General features: G+C 37.6%; 1 long non-coding RNA gene across 1 annotated transcript; it reads right to left on the bottom strand.

The window, feature by feature from the left end:
* Positions 1-1739: 1739 nt before the first annotated feature.
* Positions 1740-1959, bottom strand: LOC110896710. Its single transcript, XR_002568104.1, has 2 exons — positions 1894-1959; positions 1740-1798 (listed from the first exon to the last, which is right to left on the bottom strand). It is a non-coding gene; the product is annotated as an uncharacterized LOC110896710 (long non-coding RNA).
* Positions 1960-19141: the final 17182 nt, after the last annotated feature.

Genomic DNA, 19141 nt, shown 5'->3' with positions numbered 1-19141 from the left:
TGCAATTACATGAACGTGCAATAAATACGAAATAAGATCTTAGAAATTCGAGTTGTCACATTTGGTAACCATGTTAGGACGTGGTGACCAACATACTTAACCAAGTAACGTATCATACCGAGCAACCCAAGGTGAGTTCACAACTTAAAAGCATGCGTCCCTGTGGTTTGGGACACGAGACTAAAACAACCCTATCCCCTGGTAAAGGGGATACCGTCTACATTCCTTCCCTAGTTATTGGGAAACAAACTTACTTTAACTTCCCTTGTATTGGGAAACCTTTTTAGTTAATTACTGTTTATACGGAATGCAATCAACGGCACTAAACGCAACTCTATCACTCAAGTCCCTACTACATAATACCGATTAGTCGCCGGTGCCAGGCGAACGGGTTATTAGTTGATAGCGCTATTTAGGTCTTACCAGCCTCACACCGTGCCATGGTATGGGATCGGTCGTGAACTAATGTACTCAGGCATCCGTCAATGATGATAGAACATTGACATCGGGGCATCCTGCGGAAACGCATTCGGTTACCTAGTGTTCGGTATTGGAAAAACAGTTTAGTCGCTAACTTTTGGGGTAGCTCCCCATGGCATGTATAAACGGATAAATTAACTGGTGAAACAAGTTTTTGGTAATTAAAACTGGACAACTAGTGAACTCACTCAGCATTATTGTTGACCCCTTACTGCATGCTTTGCAGGTGGCCAGTGACTGGAGCAGCTGCTTGGGATGTGTAGTGGTCGTCTGCCCGTGTGTTGGGCATTTATCATGTTTACCGTATGAACAATGTTTAAAACTGTTAATTATGCTTCCGCTACATTTTACTCTGAACTTAAGACTTGAACTCTAAACTTAACACTTGCTAATCGTATGGTCAGCAAGTACTACTTTTGATGTCAATTTAGTTATTCAGTATAATTGGTGGCTGGATCCTGGTCGGTCACGCCCTCGAAGCGGGTGTCATCCGCGGGTGGATTTTGGGGGTGTGACAAATTATTCCACACTCTTTGAGATGATTGAGGAACTCTAAGCTGAGGTATTCGCCACCTCGATCTGATCGAAGTATTTTTATCTTTCTAGTAAGTTGGTTTTCTACTTCGTTTTGAAACTCTTTGAACTTTTCAAAAGTTTCATGCTTATGCTTCACAAGATAGACATAAGCATATCGACTATAATCGTCGATGAAAGTAACGAAGTATCTTTCATGGTTTCTTGTCATGGTTCTGAAAGGGCCACATACATCAGTGTGGATGAGTCCTAGCAGACCATTGGCCCATTCACCAACACCAGTGAAGGGACACTTTGTGAGTTTGCCAGCTAAACAAGATTCGCAACCATTAAAGGAGTCCTGTCCAGTGGATTCAAGAATCCCCTTGGATTGGAGCCATTTTATGTGTGCCTTACTTATGTGGCCAAGTCTACAATGCCATAGAAAGGTTTCATTAATACCAACTTTGTTACGCTTAGAAAGATGATATATGTTATTACATGTTTGAACATCAATCTCATAAATACCATTTCGAGGTTTAGCGTCAAAATAAAAGACATCATTCAAGTAGGCAGAAATAGAAATACCATTAAAAACGTACTTGAAACCTTGTTCAAACAAAAGGGAAACTGAAATAATGTTTCTGGTTATACCAGGTGTAAACAAACAATTGTTTAAATTAACTACAAGGCCAGAAGGACATGAAAAATGAAATGTGCCGGTTGCAAGAACGAGTACTCTTTTCCCATCACCCACGATGAGTTCCATGTCGCCTTGTTTCAGCTTCCTCCACTTTTCAGGCTCCTGCAAAACATTAGTGATGTGGTAACCACACCCGGTATCAAATACCCATGTGTTGCTGGAGACGGTAAAAAGTTCAATAACATAAATAAGAATACCTGAAGAAGTGCCAATGTTATTGGCCTTGTTCGCCTTCAGCTTGGCTAGATACTGCGGGGCAGTTCCTTTTCCAGTGCCCCATTTGGTTGCATTCAAAGCACTGACGCTCCCGAGGAGGGGGTGGTTTAGCAACCTGCTTGTTGTTGGTGGCAGATTTGGCAGCAACAATAGCCATTTTCTTGCCTTTGCTATTATGAGCCCTTTTCTTGTTGTTGGGCTTCTTAACACCACCCGACTTGACCATCAGAACTTGGTTGGTTTTATGTGAAATGTTCTTCTCGGCCGTTTTGAGCATACCATGTAGCTCAGGCACAGTCTTCACCCAAGCATTCATATTATAGTTCATAATGAACTGGTCATATGAGCTAGGGAGAGAGTTCAAGATGAAGTCAGCTGCCATTTCATCTTGTAGTGGATAACCAAGTTTGTTCATCTGGTCAATGTACCCTTTCATCTTAAGCACATGAGTACTGACACACGATCCTTCTTGCATTTTACAGCTTATGAGCTGCTTCATGGTGTCATATCGCTCCTGTCGGGCTTGTTTCTGAAACATGCCTTTCAGTTGCTGGATCATGTCATAAGCATCTTTATCTTCCATGTTCTTCTGAAGTTCAGGAGACATGGTGGCTTGCATAAGGCAGGCTACCTCAATGGCATCCTCGTTATGCTTTTCTAGTGCCTTACGAGCAGCAGTAGTGTTACTTTCAGGCTCGGTAGGGACTGGGCCATCTAAGATATAAAGCCTTTTCTCCATCTTGAGAACTATTCTCAGATTGCGGTGCCATTCGAGAAAGTTGGTGTTATTCAGTTTTTCCTTTTCAAGTATAGACTTGAGAATAAAGGAGTTGTTTTCATTAGACATCTGTTACATAAGCAAAGAGATTTTAATTAGTATTTTCAATGTATATTTCCTTATTTAATTAATGACCCATTACAATAATTAGAACAAGGAATGAGAATCTGGCTATGTCAGTAGTAAAGGCAGCTGTGGCATGCTGTTTAGTAAGTGACTAGGCAGACTGACAACGAGTGTCAATTGTGAGAATTGCACAACTCTCGAGTATGAGGCCGCTAAGACAACTCTTGTCTATACATTGATACGTTTAGCCTCATCTATGCCGACTTTTTTACTTTCGAGACAGCTGGAGCATGTGCTGAGAAAAGAAAAAGTAATAGTCGTCCTAAAAGAGGTACTTGTGGAAGGGCCGGATGTGTCAACGAAACCCTTGCACCTTGGAAGGATATGCTAGACATCAAGTGTGGTGCTGTGGCTCCAAACACTGATGGTTCGATTTTACGTTCCAAGTGTAGCTTGTGGTAGGATGGCATAGACTATTGATTTTAACTATGGGTTAATTTAATACTTACAAATAGGGTCGTAAGAGCCAGTTTTAGTATATATTTAATCGTGACATCTTGATGAACCCTTTCATCTCTCATGTTACTTAATTTTAAATAACCTATTAAAACTAAGTTTGTCGCGACTTGTATAACCATTTAAAAGTTAATAGTTTTAAAACTATTAAGTTATGAGTTTTAGAAAGTTAAAAACTTGTTAAATTTTAAAACTCTAATGGTTATTATTTATTTTAAAATAAACCATTTGTTTTATAACAAATATTTACAAGTTGTAAAAATCAATTAAGAACTTGTTATAATTGATTGTGAACATTTTAAAACACCTTTTAAAAAGTTTGGTATTAGGTTGGTATGTTATATAACAACTTATATGATAAAAGCAACCATAATAGCAAAACTAAATATGTAAATCTTTAGGCCATTTTGTTTGTTCTTGCTAGAGCCAAATAGGAAGACCAAACTGGGTCACGGGGTAACAAACAACCACAAGGATGGACCTAGTGCATCTAGTTGTCTTTAGCACCTCCTTGATTCATGTAATGTCTTCAGTTTTGTCTTCGTCTTCGGGTCTTCAACTTTATATTATAATATAAAATATAACAAGAATTGAAACCCTAATCTATTACAACTTGAGCCACAAAGTGGGCCAAAACCATAAAACAAAACAATAACAAAATAAAAGTACAAGGTCGGCCATATTTACATATTCAACACAATCATATTGAAGTAAGCAATCTTTTGGTCAAATAAAACAAATAGAACTTTTGACCAAATAACTTTTTTTGCCCAAGAAATATTTAGATCTGAAACTTTAAACAAGCTAAAGTTTGAGATCTATAACCGGTTAAAAGGAAAGGTTCCGATTTGCATGTTGTAAGCGTCGCTCTGATACCACTGTTGGGATTCAGTGGTATCAATTTTACTTTTTATCAAAACGGGTTTGACATATTTTATTAACTAAATATATACTTAATAAAATGCAGCGGAATAAATATAATAATCGACACCAAAAGTGAACTGAACAGGATCATGGTTACAAACATGCAAATACGATACATAAAATAATTAATCTACCGATGAGAAAAATTATACCCTTGTGGTTAATAATTAACCGTGTGAGACACCGAGATACAACGAACGAGTGCTAGACACGAACACGAACCGAGCGGTAACGGCTTTAGCTTGCCAGTCGTAATACCAAACAACAAAAGGTGGCAGCACCTTTTGAAAGTGAAAAAGTGGTGGCTTTCTCTTGTTTTCTTTTTGACGGCTTCACAAAGCAAAAAGGAAAACAAATATCCTTCTTGGTTTTTCGGGAGAGGCTCATGTCAAAGATGGTTGTTATTAATATATATAGTAATATATATTTAGGTTAACAATAACCCTATCAACCATCTCTAATTATCTTTTAGCTTTCAAAGCCCAATATGATAGGTTCAAGCCCAGACGCGATACGAAGCCCGAAAAACAAAGTTTAATTAAAATGTAATTAAACGTTATATAATTTATAACCCGTATAAATAATAAATTCCGTTTCTCGTGGATATATAATTATTCTAGATAATTATATATTTCGTTCCGTTAATTGTTCGTGGTCACCAGTTAACCAAGTTAAGTGGATTTAATGTTCGTTGCCCAAGGTGTAACTCTTACGGGTCATAGCTCGGTCAGCAGCGTTGATTTATCGAACCCGTACATATAAATCCAACACTTCGTCTATCCTTAATGTAAATTAAGATGATAGTCTCATTATGTTAATTCTAGTTTGAAAGTTGTAGTGTTGAACATGGTAATTTAATGTGTTGAACTTTTCTACTAACGGGTGAACATTCTCTAAAATGGGTGTTTGGATGGGTTCAACTCTTTAGTGAACATCTGTGACAACTCGTATTTCAAACCTCTCTTTTTATGTTGATGTAACCGGTGTGAACGTTATATGATTATGTGAACATGGATGATTAATTGAATGTTATGTTGTTATGTTATGTGATTATGTGTAACGAATGTATGTATGTAATAGGATCACATTAAATGAACCGATCGCACAAGAACAACCGGTCGCACAAGCCCATTCGGTTTGCACTTGTTGTACTCGAAACCCAAAAGAGCAGCCCATGTGTGGGTTCGGCCCACTCCTTTTATGCTTATACAATTACCCAAGATAGGATTTTGTTTCTCATAACTTGCAAAACACAAGAAAACACACAAACCCTAAATCTCTCTCTCCCTCTCGAACCCGACGGCAACAACACATACCTCTTCGAAGCTTTTTTGATTCGGATTATTCTTGTTTGAAGCTTGCTAACCGGTTAGTGCTTAATGAATTTTGTTTGTTAGATAATTTTATGGTTGCCATGATTTTATGTGATAGCTAGGGTTCTTGGTATAAGTAATGAATGGTTCTTGATGTGGTAATAATGTATGATCAAGAGATGAACAGTTGGTTGATGCCTTTAAATGATCGAACCGAACTCATAGAATAGTTGTGAAACTTGTGTTGATTTGGAATTAGGGTTTATGTGGAAATATTCATACGATTCGAGTTGCATGTTATTGATCTAGAACCGAGTAGATGTTAGTTGGACATTATGTTCCTGCTTTCGAATTGTTGCATAATAGATATTGAATCTTAATGTTTAATCAAACTATTTGATTCAATAAAGATTTAAGTTGGGCTGTTACGATTAGATGAATTGTTAGGGTTCATGTGAATTCAATGATAAATGTTTGATTTGATCGAATAAGGCAAACTTGGAAACTGTTAGTGTTCATTTGATTGAGTAGAGAGGAAATTGGAAATGGTTTGATAATTATAACTGATTGCATGATCTATGGGAATTCATAACTAATTGCACAAGCCCTTCAGTCGCACAAGAGCTGGTCGCACAAGGGACTCGCACAAGCTAGGTACAATAGATTTTAGCACAATGTATAACATATACCTTGCATGATCGCACAAGACCTATGGATCGCACAAGTCTTGGGCCACACACGCTGGTTAGAATTAACATGTGTTATTGGGCCGAATGGCCCAACCCGGTCGCACAAGTTATCCGGATCGCACAAGACTCATTGGGCCGTGTACTTACGGTTGGGCTTTATGATGGTTTGGGTCGGTCTTATGGTTAATCGCAGAACTTGTTGTGGATCGCACAAGATAGTGCTGATCGCACAACATGTTGGGACGAGTAATATTTGGGCTTCTAGTAACAGTTATCGTTTAACGTGCTCTTTGTGTATGCCATGCTCGTTGTGTGATAGTAATTTGATTAATACGTGCACTACTTGAACCTAGACCTGACTTGTATGGTAACCATGTGTAACACCTCGAAAATTCGTGTTCAATGAAATAACGACACGTGTCATGAAAGACAAAACGCGTTGTAAACCCGGATGTAATAAAGATGTTTTTGGCAGGATTTAAAAGTGGCGTCATGTTAAATTTTTACCTCTGAATGACCTCAATTATAAATCCCAAGACCCAAGTATATATATCTTAAACATCTAAATCCAGAAATTCTTGACAATAATTGAAATGGTGGACTCCTGCGAAGAAAAACTCCATAAACCTCATTATTCGGCACTTTCAAACAAGGATTCAAGCAAACAATCCAAAATGGTAGGGTATGTAAGGCCATTTTGGGAGGTCCCTAACTGATAAATGAGGCACCAAATTCAGAAAAAGATGGTTGCCCTTTCGAAATCCTGAAAGAACAACATTTTTGTTTCAGCATACGGCTTACGGACCGTAAGCCACCCCCTTACGGTCCGTAAGGGGGTGCCAGCGAGTGAAAACGGGACTGTTTGCTGTTATGCGCATGAAACTGACCTACAATCGATTCTCCACATCTTTCTTGACCCCTAAACAACCCCTAAGCACTAGGAACATGTGTTGATCAGTTGTGGTGGGTTGTAGACTCATGTGTCAAAGAATTGTGGTGGATTAAACACTATATAAAGGACCATGATATGCACCATTGTTCTACACACACCTTCCTCTTGCAAACTGATCATTCCTGGAGCTCCAAGGCACTCTCAAGTGATCGCTAATCAGGCTTAGGACTTTTGTAAGTTGCTAATCATTTCTTTATTTGACTTTAGCTTAGTTATTCAGCTAGAAGTCAAACCGTCGTAATTACGATTTGACTTCGAGATTAGTCAACAATGGCTCAGTCATATCTCGAATTAAAAGTAGTTATAAGTTGGTATTTATGTGGGTAATAAACCCTTAAGAGGGTTCCCCCTAATCACCACTCTAACTAGGTCAAAAGTCGGGTCAAACTTATATTTAAAAAGTCAACAGGAAGGCTAAAATGCCATTTATGCATAATTAACATTATAGATCATATACAGCCTGTTGGATCATTGTTATAACTTGGTAATAAGTGTAGGAACATGTCTAAACATGTTCAACCCGGCGATTTCTTGTTTAGACCCGGTTCGGAGCCGAAAGTCACATAGTTTGACTTACACTTTGACTTTCAGTTCTGACCCGTTTAGACATGTTTTGGAAATGCCTCAGAGCTTTAATTGGACTAGGTTACATGTTAGTACTACCCTCTGTGATTATACACCTTGGTGCATTAGTTATCCAATTAATATGCATGTTTCTGTTAATTGGCCATATGTTGACCATTATGCCCTTATTGCCTTAAAATGTGATTTTTGGAAATGTAAAAGAGTAGAAACTTTAATTACTGATATATAAACGTGTACGCAAAGTTTGACATCAGTTTGAATTGTAGATTAAGAGTTATGCTCATCATCGCAAAATGAATGCTTTATGTTAATAGAATGGCGTAATTAGCGTATAGCCTACTTAAACATACTTTTTGATATCAAATCTCTTACCCACTGATGTAATATATTATTTTGGGAATTTTAAAGATTTTTAATTAATTTTAGGCTGAGCATAACTCATAGTCGTAGGCTTAATCTGGTACTTGTCGGTTTTGCCCTTACGGGCCATAAAATGAGTTTTACATATTAAAACGACTCCAAACCTTTTGCTACTGATCACACATGTTAAATAAATTTTTTTAAGCCTTCTGGAAATATAAAAATATCAGATTTAAATATCAAACCCGGAAATGGCTTTAATCGCCTTTTAAGCGTTTTTAACGCATAGTATGTACTATAAGTATTTTTAACATACAAGGGTTGATACCTACTGATATCTGAGGAAAATTATAATATTTTAACAGTAAGCAAAGGTTGTTAAACTCAGACCTCAGTTCTGAGCTTTTTGGCTTATGTGAAATTACCAAAATACCCCTACGGGGCATAGTTTGGTTATAATTAATAAATTTCACATGTGTACTTTATCCTACTGTTATAACTCATTAATTTGAGTATGTTTACTGATTACATCAGACCTGTAACTCAGTTAAACACTTAAACCCTTTTACAACCTTTAAAATAACCAAACTACCCCTACGGGGCATAGTTTGTGATTTAATTCGTTTCGGGCATAATGAAAGACATCTTACTGATGTCACAACATATTTGAGGCATAATTAACTTAGGAAACCTGTATATAGCTCTCATGAATACCCGTCACGCTTATTACGCGAACGGTTCGGTTTATGTAACAAATTTACATAAATTAGCCGAAACAGGTCAAACCTTAACGGTTTTATCTCAAAATCCAGAATGTGTATTAAATTCCCATATTAAACGAGTCTCTGAACTTGTCGGGTCTAAATCACATTCTATCCGGTCTTCGCTTAAATAGTGCGTACGAACCGTATCTTTGAAACTAACCGGTCTAAGCTTAAGCTTAACTAAAGACCCGTTAGGATTCTAATAGATTATTATAAACCTCCGTTCCAGAATAGGAGCCCAGTAAAAGCTATCTGTACTTGCTGATTTGATATACGGCTGGGATTGAATTTATATTTAGCTCAGGTAAATACTTTTAACTTGTTTTCCGTTATACGGGCTTGGGTTACGGTATATAGCATACCGCTTGATCGGGCAATTGACCCCAACTCATTTGTAGTTGGGTATTATCAATGTGACTCGTTTAAACAGTCTTGTTACTTAAAAGCCTTTGGGGGGTTAATGACCATGTCCCGGATATCCTTGGCAGCATTTTACGAAATGGCCACGACCTCGACATCCGAGTGTAGGCGTACACTCGGCATTATGTCTATTATTATAAGGTATAGCCGTTGGTTACCCGCCACGGTTTATGCCATGTGGTTTGTCTATTGATCTTTAACCCGGTTTTGACCCGGGCTACTGAACGCATAAGAAACATGTAATTTGTTCACAAGATTATATATTTAAATAATTCTCCCAAGTTAAAAAGATTAATTTTGCCTCTGTGCATTTTAATCAAGTGATAAAAGATATTTTGTGCCACGTGCATCCAAACCAATCTTCTTAAACCATTTTCAAAATGAGTCAGTTAATTGTATTTACCAGTGTAAACTGACGTATTTTCCAAAAAGGCTAAATGCAGGTACTATACGAAATTGGCTGGATATTTCTCCTTAGCATCAATAGAAGTCTCGCAAGCTTAAGATGCCTAAAAGTCTGTTGAACTATTGTTCCCATTTTATGTTCGATCTTTCTGTGGATAAACTTCCGAATATTGTGACAATTGATATTACAATAATAAATTCGGTTGTATTATATTTTCAATTTCTTCCGTTGTGCATATTAAATATTGTGTTGTTTGACTATTACGTTGCCAACCATGACGTCACGATAATCCCCCACCGGGCCCACCGGTGACACGTGGAAATCGGGGTGTGACAGGTTGGTATCAGAGGCAACATTGAGTGAATTGAACACTAGTCTTTTGTGTTTAATCTCAATGACACAGTAGCACATTCCTTGACCTTTTGAGTCTAGACTTAACTTAGGAATATTCTCAATCCTAATCTAGAAATTTTTACTTCCAAATTTTATTGGATACGCCGCCAAGCGAAGAAGCCATAATAGGAGTTCTCCACACCCGGAGCCCTGAGATGCTGAGCTTCGTACCGCGGCTAGAATGAAATGAGCATCCAAGGAAAAAGCATTCAGAGATAGAATGAAAGAGAAAACTCCTTTTTTGTTGAAGATCGTTTCCTTAATAGTCCTTAAAAGGACATAATTATCTTATAGTCCCTCCGAGGACATATTATTCCTTTCAAGTCCCGCTTAGGGCAACTCTGTATTTTTATTTTCATATAATGGATTGAATAAATTTAAAATTTTCATCCTAAACGTGAAAAAATGAAATAAATGAAAAATAACATTTCTTTTATAAGATATACCATTATAATAAAATGACAAAATCTGAAAAGGACAAGACCTAGCCACGTGTCATTTTAAGACCGGACCAAGATGGTAGTTCCATAATTAGATTCAGATCCATATTAACACCTCAATTTAAAATTTTTCTGCGATAATTATAAATTAAGAATCTTAAGTGTGAAACCTAGCCTTCGGGTCAATTATAAGACCGGGCCAAGATGGTAAGACCTGTTAAAAAGATTCAAATCATTAACTAAGAATAATAAGAGTGAAACCTAGCCTTCAGGTCAATTATAAGACCGGGCCAAGATGGTAAGACCTGTTTAAAAGATTCAAATCCCTGTTAACATCTTAGAACATGTTAACACTCCTGGTAGATGTGATTCATTTAAAATCACACACGTTATTATATAAAGATATTTTTAAAAGATTCCTAACCCAGTTTAATGATCTCTGAATCCTGGGTTTACATCATCAATTGAGATGATCATATTTTAACCATACGTGGTAACATAATGCCTACGGGCCCCGCTCATTTCCATATGAGCCAAATGACAGTGGTAGCGATGACTCCCTGTCAGATAAAGGTAATGAACTAGGTTCAAACCTCAAATGTTTTGATTCTCTGAAATCATAGCTTAAAAATTATAATTGTCCTTGTGACTAGGCCTATTGTGCCAATATACTTTCATGCTTTGATTCTCTAAAATCATAAGCTTATAATTTATAAATGTCCATGTGACCAGGCCTTAGGTGCCACTAATAAGACTGGTAATGTTTTATAATTAGGATAAATTATAATAGAAGTCCTAAATAAATGTTGGCAATAAATTAACCAAATATGGCCTCTGTTTACCATGGTTAATTAATTACCCTAAGGGGCAATTCCATAATAAACATCCCTTAGAAGGGAAGTGCCTACGGGCTATAGTTGATGTCCTCTGAGACTAAAGACAGTGGTAGTCTATAGCTCCCTGTCAGAAAAAGGTAAGGAACTTTGATTCAAACCTTAATGCCGCGATTCTTTGAGATCATGGCTTATAAATTAAACTTGTCTATGTGACTAGGCAATTTGTGCTATTATTAACTTTTAAAGTAGGATTTATGATAAAAAAAATCTTGAATAAAATAAATATCCTTCCTTCCCTGCCAGTATGCAGTTTAAAAGGAAATCTTAAAGGTGAAACCTAGCCTATGCGGCCAAGATGGTGAAACCTACGCAAGGGATTCAGATCCTTGTTAACACTTAAGAACGTGTTAGCACTCTTGACAAATGTGATTAGAGAAAATCACAACAGTCATCCTTATATTGGATCCTTTCAATTCCCTTATCTAACCTAGTGATTTAGGAATCATGACTTATATCATCTAATAGGATGAACCTATTATAAACATCCCTTAGTGATGTTTCGCCTATGGGCCATATTATATTGTCCATGTGTGACAAAGACATGGTGATCTTTACGATTCCCTGTCCCAGGTAGTGAGCTATGCTCAAGCCTAATAGTCTATATGATCAATCCAATCATGACAAAGATCGTCAATATGATGATTAAAGATTTTAACATCCTTAATGAGTTTTGCCTAAGGGCTATAGTATATTATCCAATTGAGACAAGGCAATCGTAATCTTTTGTGATTCTCTGCCCAAGGGGGTGAGCTGTACTCAAATCGCATAGTCTATACTATCATTGCAGTCCTGACTAATATCAACGTTATGATGATCATAATATTAACATCCCTCGTGATGAAATGCCTACGGGCTATACTTTATTCTAGTGTCGGTAAGACAAAGATAGTAGTGATCTATATGATCCCCTGTTCAAAATAGTGTGATTATACCTAAACCTAATAGTCAATATGATCGATATGATCATGAATAATATCATTAGACACGATGGTTATATATAAACATCCATTAGTGATGTTGATTGGCTCACTTTTCCGCCAAATGAATCGTCTTTCAAGACGGTGACAGTTGTGGTCTATGACTCCCTGTCCAAAGGTGAAGAACCACGTTCAAACCTTGAAGCCCAAATCTAATAAGGTTGCGGCTAATCAAATAAGGTCCTTGATGATAGACCATCGAGTTATGTTTTAAAGTCATTCATGACAAGCCTATGTGCTATAATTTGTCATTCGTGACAAGCTAACATATTAAATGTTAACATTCCTGGTGACATGCCTTTGTGCCAGATTTGATAAATGTCCTTATGACAAGGCCGTTGTGCCATATCTAAATGACCTTTGCGACAAGGCCTCCGTGCCGTATAATCATTTATGTCCTTCATGACTGGGCTTTATGCCATATCTTTCTACATCCATCGAGACAGGCTTCTATGCCATATATGTATATATATAATAAAAGTCTTGTAAGACTAGCCTTTGAGCTATTTATAATCGTCCTTGTGCCAAGGACAGTTGTGACATTATGGTCCCCTGTCAAGCAAGCAGGTATTGGACTTGCTCCAAACCTTAAATGCCATTGATAGTCCTTTTGTGACCTAAGCTAAATGTAATAGATATACATTCAGATAGCATTCATTAAGAATGTTCAGAACAGAATAGCCCATACGGTTTATTAATGTCGTGGCTAATCTAAGGCAGGTCATCAGAATGATGGCTAATAATTGTTAAACCTTGGTGATTGGTACCAAGTTTCGAGTATGGAAAACTCGGATGAGGTAGACGACAGTCGTAATACTACTAATACGACGAAAGTTAATAAAACTACAAACGTAAACCTCAATATTAATGGAGTTAATCTCCAGGCTGTGGTTGACGCAGCAGTTGGAAGGACCATAGAAAGATCATGAAACAATCCAAAGAGCCGAATGCTCCTCGCTCTGAATTTCATTCAAAACCATGTTCAATTGCTCATGAGAAGAGTTTGATTCACACTTCGTATATGAAGGATGAACCAAAGGAGGAAGATAACTCCTAGGAATCTAAGAAAGAGAGCAAGTACAGGCTTAATAAAAGCAACGAAAGTTCAGTAAGAGCCTGTATGTAAGAATTGCTATAAAAGACACTAGGAACAGTGTCGATTTAAAAAAAAAAGACCAAAGCAGTGTGACATCTGCTAAGGAAACTGGTGATCATTCCCATGAGTGTAGGGACATAAAGACTGCAGTCTATTCCGGCTGTGGTGAGCAAGGCCGCATCAGAACTAGATTCCATAAAGCTGCCAAAGAAGGTACAGCTAAGCCTGGAAAGGCTAAAGGAAGGAATGCTTGAACTCACCTGATGAATGCCCAGAGGCAGTTCACGGTGTCATCAAGTACATCCCTTATCATTTACCAATGATAATTTCTGCTAAGTGTCCTGATTTAATTCAGGAAATACTAAATCTTCATAAACCATAAGCTTAGCAAACTTCTATATTATTAGCAAGGTATAATTTACCAAGGAAACCATAGTAACCGATTCTTCTAGTATCGGCAAGGAATCCTTCCGAAAAACCTAAGAGTACCCTTTCTTCGCATAGAGTACGACAACATATGTTATTTTAACTATTTTCTCATTGTTTTTCTATCGCCTGCGAATGCCAAACTATGTTTGATAAAAGTACCATATGAGGATTGGCGTATCCTAGTGTGTCCCGTAGATTACTTCCATGCCTGATCAGTGTGGAGGTTTAATACATGGAAACCCTAAGATATCCCAATGATCATATTGTACTAAAGTCGACTAGTAGTATTCAAAGAAGATATCTAGAATAGAATTGTCCAAGTAAATGTTCCCGATTAAGGAATTCATAGACTTATAACATAATGTGTCACTTATTTGACAAGAGCATTGATGGATGAACTGGAGCCTGAGATATGGAAAAATCTTTGTAGCCTCCTTGCATCTTGATTATCTCCTCATAAGTTTTCCCTGCTTACCCCCTGGAAGACAGGTAGAATTAAGATTAACATCCCGTTGTGGGCTGGAGTATTGTGAAAACTCCATGTTGATGATGGAATAATCGAAACCTTGATTAAGTAGGTTTTATGACATAGGCTCGTATAGCCTGACTCGATATTCTGAGGATTTTATGTTATTAAATAAGAAAAGCGGTTCATATTACTTATGTAATAATTACCACAACCCTACTTGGGCAACGATTAAGAATTTGCCATCAGCTACCCAACCCAGGATCTAAAGGCGAATTATTGGTGGATAGGCTTGAAAAAGTCTGTAGCCACTCATGTAGCCAAATGCTTGACTTGTGCGCAAGTAAAAGCTGAGCATCAAAAACCATCAGGCTTGCTACAACAGCCTGAACTTCCCGAATGGAAGTGGGAATGTGTAACTATGGATTTTATTACCAAGTTACCCAAAACGAGGAAAGGAAATGATACAATATGGGTTATAGTTGACAGACTGACTAAGTCAGCACATTTCTTACCCATCAAGGAAACTTATAACTCCGACATGTTAGCCCAGCTATACGTTGATAAGATTGTAGCCTTACATGGCATACCCGTGTCTATTATCTCTGACAGAGATACTAGATACACGTCGCATTTTCGGAAAAGTTTCCAGCAATCTTTGGGCACACGTTGAATTTCAGTACGGCTTACCATCCTCAGACTGACGGTCAGAGTGAGCGTACTATTCAGACGTTGGAAGACATGCTACGTGCATGTGCTATCAATTTGGGTGGTAATTGGGATGAGAACCTACCACTAATCGAATTCTCCTACAACAGTAGCTACCATACTAGCATAAAGGTTGCGCCCTTCGAGGCATTATACGGTAGAAAGTGTAGATCGCCTGTTTGTTGGGCGGAAGTTGGAGATGTCCAATTATCAGGACCAGAGATAGTCTTCGAAACGATGGACAAGATTGTCCAAAGTCGAGACCGTCTCAAGGCTGCCCGAGATAGGCAGAAAAGTTACGCAGATCCAAAGCGTAAAGATTTTCACTTCGAAGTAAGTGATAAAGTGTTACTTAAAGTATCACCCTGGAAAGGGGTGATGCGTTTCGGTAAGAAAGGCAAACTAAGCCCGAGATACATAGGTCCTTTCGAGGTTATCGAACGTGTCAGGACAGTTGCCTATAAGCTAAACTTACCTGAAGAGCTCAATGGAATTCGCAATGTGTTCCACATCTGCAATCTAAAGAAGTGCTTCGCCAATGAATCACTGGTAATACCACATGCGGATGTGCATATAGATGAGAGCTTAAAATTTGCGGAGAAACCTTTGTCGATTGAAGATCGACAGGTAAAGAAGCTTCGAAGGAAGCATGTACCTATTGTTAAGGTCAAATAAGATGCCCGTAGAGGTCCCGAGTATACGTGGGAGGTTGAACCCACCATGAAGGAAAAGTACCGTTATTTATTTCAGTAAATCTTGGGTCGAGATTTATTTTAAGGGGGTGAGGATGTAACACCTCAAAAATTCGTGTTCAATGAAATAACGACACGTGTCATGAAAGACAAAACGCGTTGTAAACCCGGATGTAATAAAGATGTTTTTGGCAGGATTTAAAAGTGGCGTCATGTTAAATTTTTACCTCTGAACGACCTCAATTATAAATCCCAAGACCCAAGTATATATATCTTAAACATCTAAATCCAGAAATTCTTGACAATAATTGAAATGGTGGACTCCTACGAAGAAAAGCTCGATAAACCTCATTATTCGGCACTTTCAAATAAAGATTCAAGCAAACAATCCAAAATGGTAGGGTATGTAACTGTTCAAAGCCATTTTGGGAGGTCCCTAACTGATAAATGAGGCCCCAAATTCAGAAAAAGATGGTTGCCCTTTCGAAATCCTGAAAAAACAACATTTTTGTTTCAGCATATGGCTTACGGACCGTAAGCCACCCCCTTACGGTCCGTAAGGGGGTGCCAGTGAGTGAAAACGGGACTGTTTGCTGTTATGCGCATGAAACTGACCTACAATCGATTCTCCACATCTTTCTTGACCCCTAAACAACCCCTAAGCACTAGGAACATGTGTTGATCAGTTGTGGTGGGTTGTAGACTCATGTGTCAAAGAATTGTGGTGGATTAAACACTATATAAAGGACCATGATATGCACCATTGTTCTACACACACCTTCCTCTTGCAAATTGATCATTCCTGGAGCTCCAAGGCACTCTCAAGTGATCACTAATCAGGCTTAGGACTTTTGTAAGTTGCTAATCCTTTCTTTAATTGACTTTAGCTTAGTTATTCAGCTAGAAGTCAAACCGTCGTAATTACGATTTGACTTCGAGATTGGTCAACAATGGCTCAGTCATATCTCGAATTAAAAGTAGTTATAAGTTGGTATTTATGTGGGTAATAAACCCTTAAGAGGGTTCCCCCTGATCACCACTCTAACTAGGTCAAAAGTCGGGTCAAACTTATATTTAAAAAGTCAACAGGAAGCCTAAAATGCCATTTATGCATAATTAACATTATAGATCATATACAACCTGTTGGATCATTGTTATAACTTGGTAATAAGTGTAGGAACATGTCTAAACATGTTCAACCTGGCGATTTCCTGTTTAGACCCGGTTCGGAGCCGAAAGTCACATAGTTTGACTTACACTTTGACTTTCAGTTCTGACCCGTTTAGGAATGTTTTGGAAATGCCTCAGAGCTTTAATTGGACTAGGTTACATGTTAGTACTACCCTCTGTGATTATACACCTTGGTGCATTAGTTATCCAATTAATATGCATGTTTCTGTTAATTGGCCATATGTTGACCATTATGCCCTTATTGCCTTAAAACGTGATTTTTGGAAATGTAAAAGAGTAGAAACTTTAATTACTAATATATAAACGTGTACGCAAAGTTTGACATCTGTTTGAATTGTAGATTAAGAGTTATGCTCATCATCGCAAAATGAATGCTTTATGTTAATAGAATGGCGTAATTAGCGTATAGCCTACTTAAACATACTTTTTGATATCAAATCTCTTACCCACTGATGTAATATATTATTTTGGGAATTTTAAAGATTTTTAATTAATTTTAGGCTGAGCATAACTCATAGTCGTAGGCTTAATCCGGTACTTGTCGGTTTTGCCCTTACGGGCCATAAAATGAGTTTTACATATTAAAACGACTCCAAACCTTTTGCTACTGATCACACATGTTAAATAAATCATTTTAAGCCTTCTGGAAATATAAAAATATCAGATTTAAGTATCAAACCCGGAAATGGCTTTAATCGCCTTTTAAGCGTTTTTAACGCATAGTATGTACTATAAGTATTTTTAACATACAAGGGTTGATACCTACTGATATCTGAGGCAAATTATAATATCTTAACAGTAAGCAAAGGTTGTTAAACTCAGACCTCAGTTCTGAGCTTTTCGGCTTATGTGAAATTACCAAAATACCCCTACGGGGCATAGTTTGGTTATAATTAATAAATTTCACATGTGTACTTTATCCTACTGTTATAACTCATTAATTTGAGTATGTTTACTAATTACATCAGACCTGTAACTCAGTTAAACAATTAAACCCTTTTACAACCTTTAAAATGACCAAACTACTGTAGGATCGTTTCGCGACCTAAACGAGTCGTTCGGAAGAGCTCAAATCCGTTTCAGAGGCGGAAACTAAGAAATGGACATATACACAGCTTGATCTACACTCTAAACCTCTTGTATATTGATTTTACAGCTTTTACAATTACAAGGAATACCGGCAATACCTCGGTATCAATTCTGGAACCGTTACAAATGCTAACAGTTTGAATGATATTTATACTAGTAGCCTTCCTATCGTTTGAACATATCAAACTAAACGATGAGCTTTCAAACTGTCATGATCTTCAAATGGCCAAGTATGGATCCTTTTCAAACGGTCAACACAAATGCCTATCATTCAAACAGTTGACTTTAATTTGATGAGCTTCAAACGATGGCTGCCATTGGATCTTAAATTGGTGTCTTGTGATTGGGCCTTCACATGGTCCAATAGAAACTAATGACCATAAACAAACACACTTTCTAATTCATTCTTCTTTGTCGTTTTGCCACATGATTCAATGATGATGTAATCATGATGTCACATGTGATGTCATCAAGGTGATGTCACATGTGATGTCATGCTTGATCGGATCCGCACTGTGACCGAGACTCGACATTAGACGAAGACGACATATGACTGCACCAACAGACTCCCCCTTAGATGTTGACGAGTCTTATGTGTCGAGTCTTCACCATCTTCAGTCTTAATCTGTCTCTGGGCTTCACTCTTAGTCTTTTCTTACAGGATCTTCAGACTCCCCCTTGCGATATGCTGGCATTTCTTCAGATCATCAGCATCATCAGCATTAGGATCATTGTCTATCTTTCCATCTCACAACTTTTCATCTAATCCTGCAAGAACTCTACCTCAAAGTAAAATTTCTCTCACATACATATTTCAATCACAAACACATGTACTAACTCCAACTCACTACTCAAAAACTCAATGATTTTCCAATCTGATAAACCACTTCAGGGTTAAATTATGAAATCATTTAATTTCAAACACACACTCCCCCTCAAGCATTGCTCATCATGTTTAGCACTTGGAATTTTGAAAATCAGCTCTTCAATACCAGTTGTCGAAAATCTTTTTGAGATTTTCAAAAGTTTATGCTAAAACACACTGAAAATCTTTTTGGATTTTGGAATAAGAGAAATAA

Source organism: Helianthus annuus, chromosome 12 (genome assembly GCF_002127325.2).
Source record: "Helianthus annuus cultivar XRQ/B chromosome 12, HanXRQr2.0-SUNRISE, whole genome shotgun sequence".
Classification (NCBI taxonomy): domain Eukaryota; kingdom Viridiplantae; phylum Streptophyta; class Magnoliopsida; order Asterales; family Asteraceae; genus Helianthus; species Helianthus annuus.
This window is presented reverse-complemented; position numbering and strand designations above follow the sequence as displayed.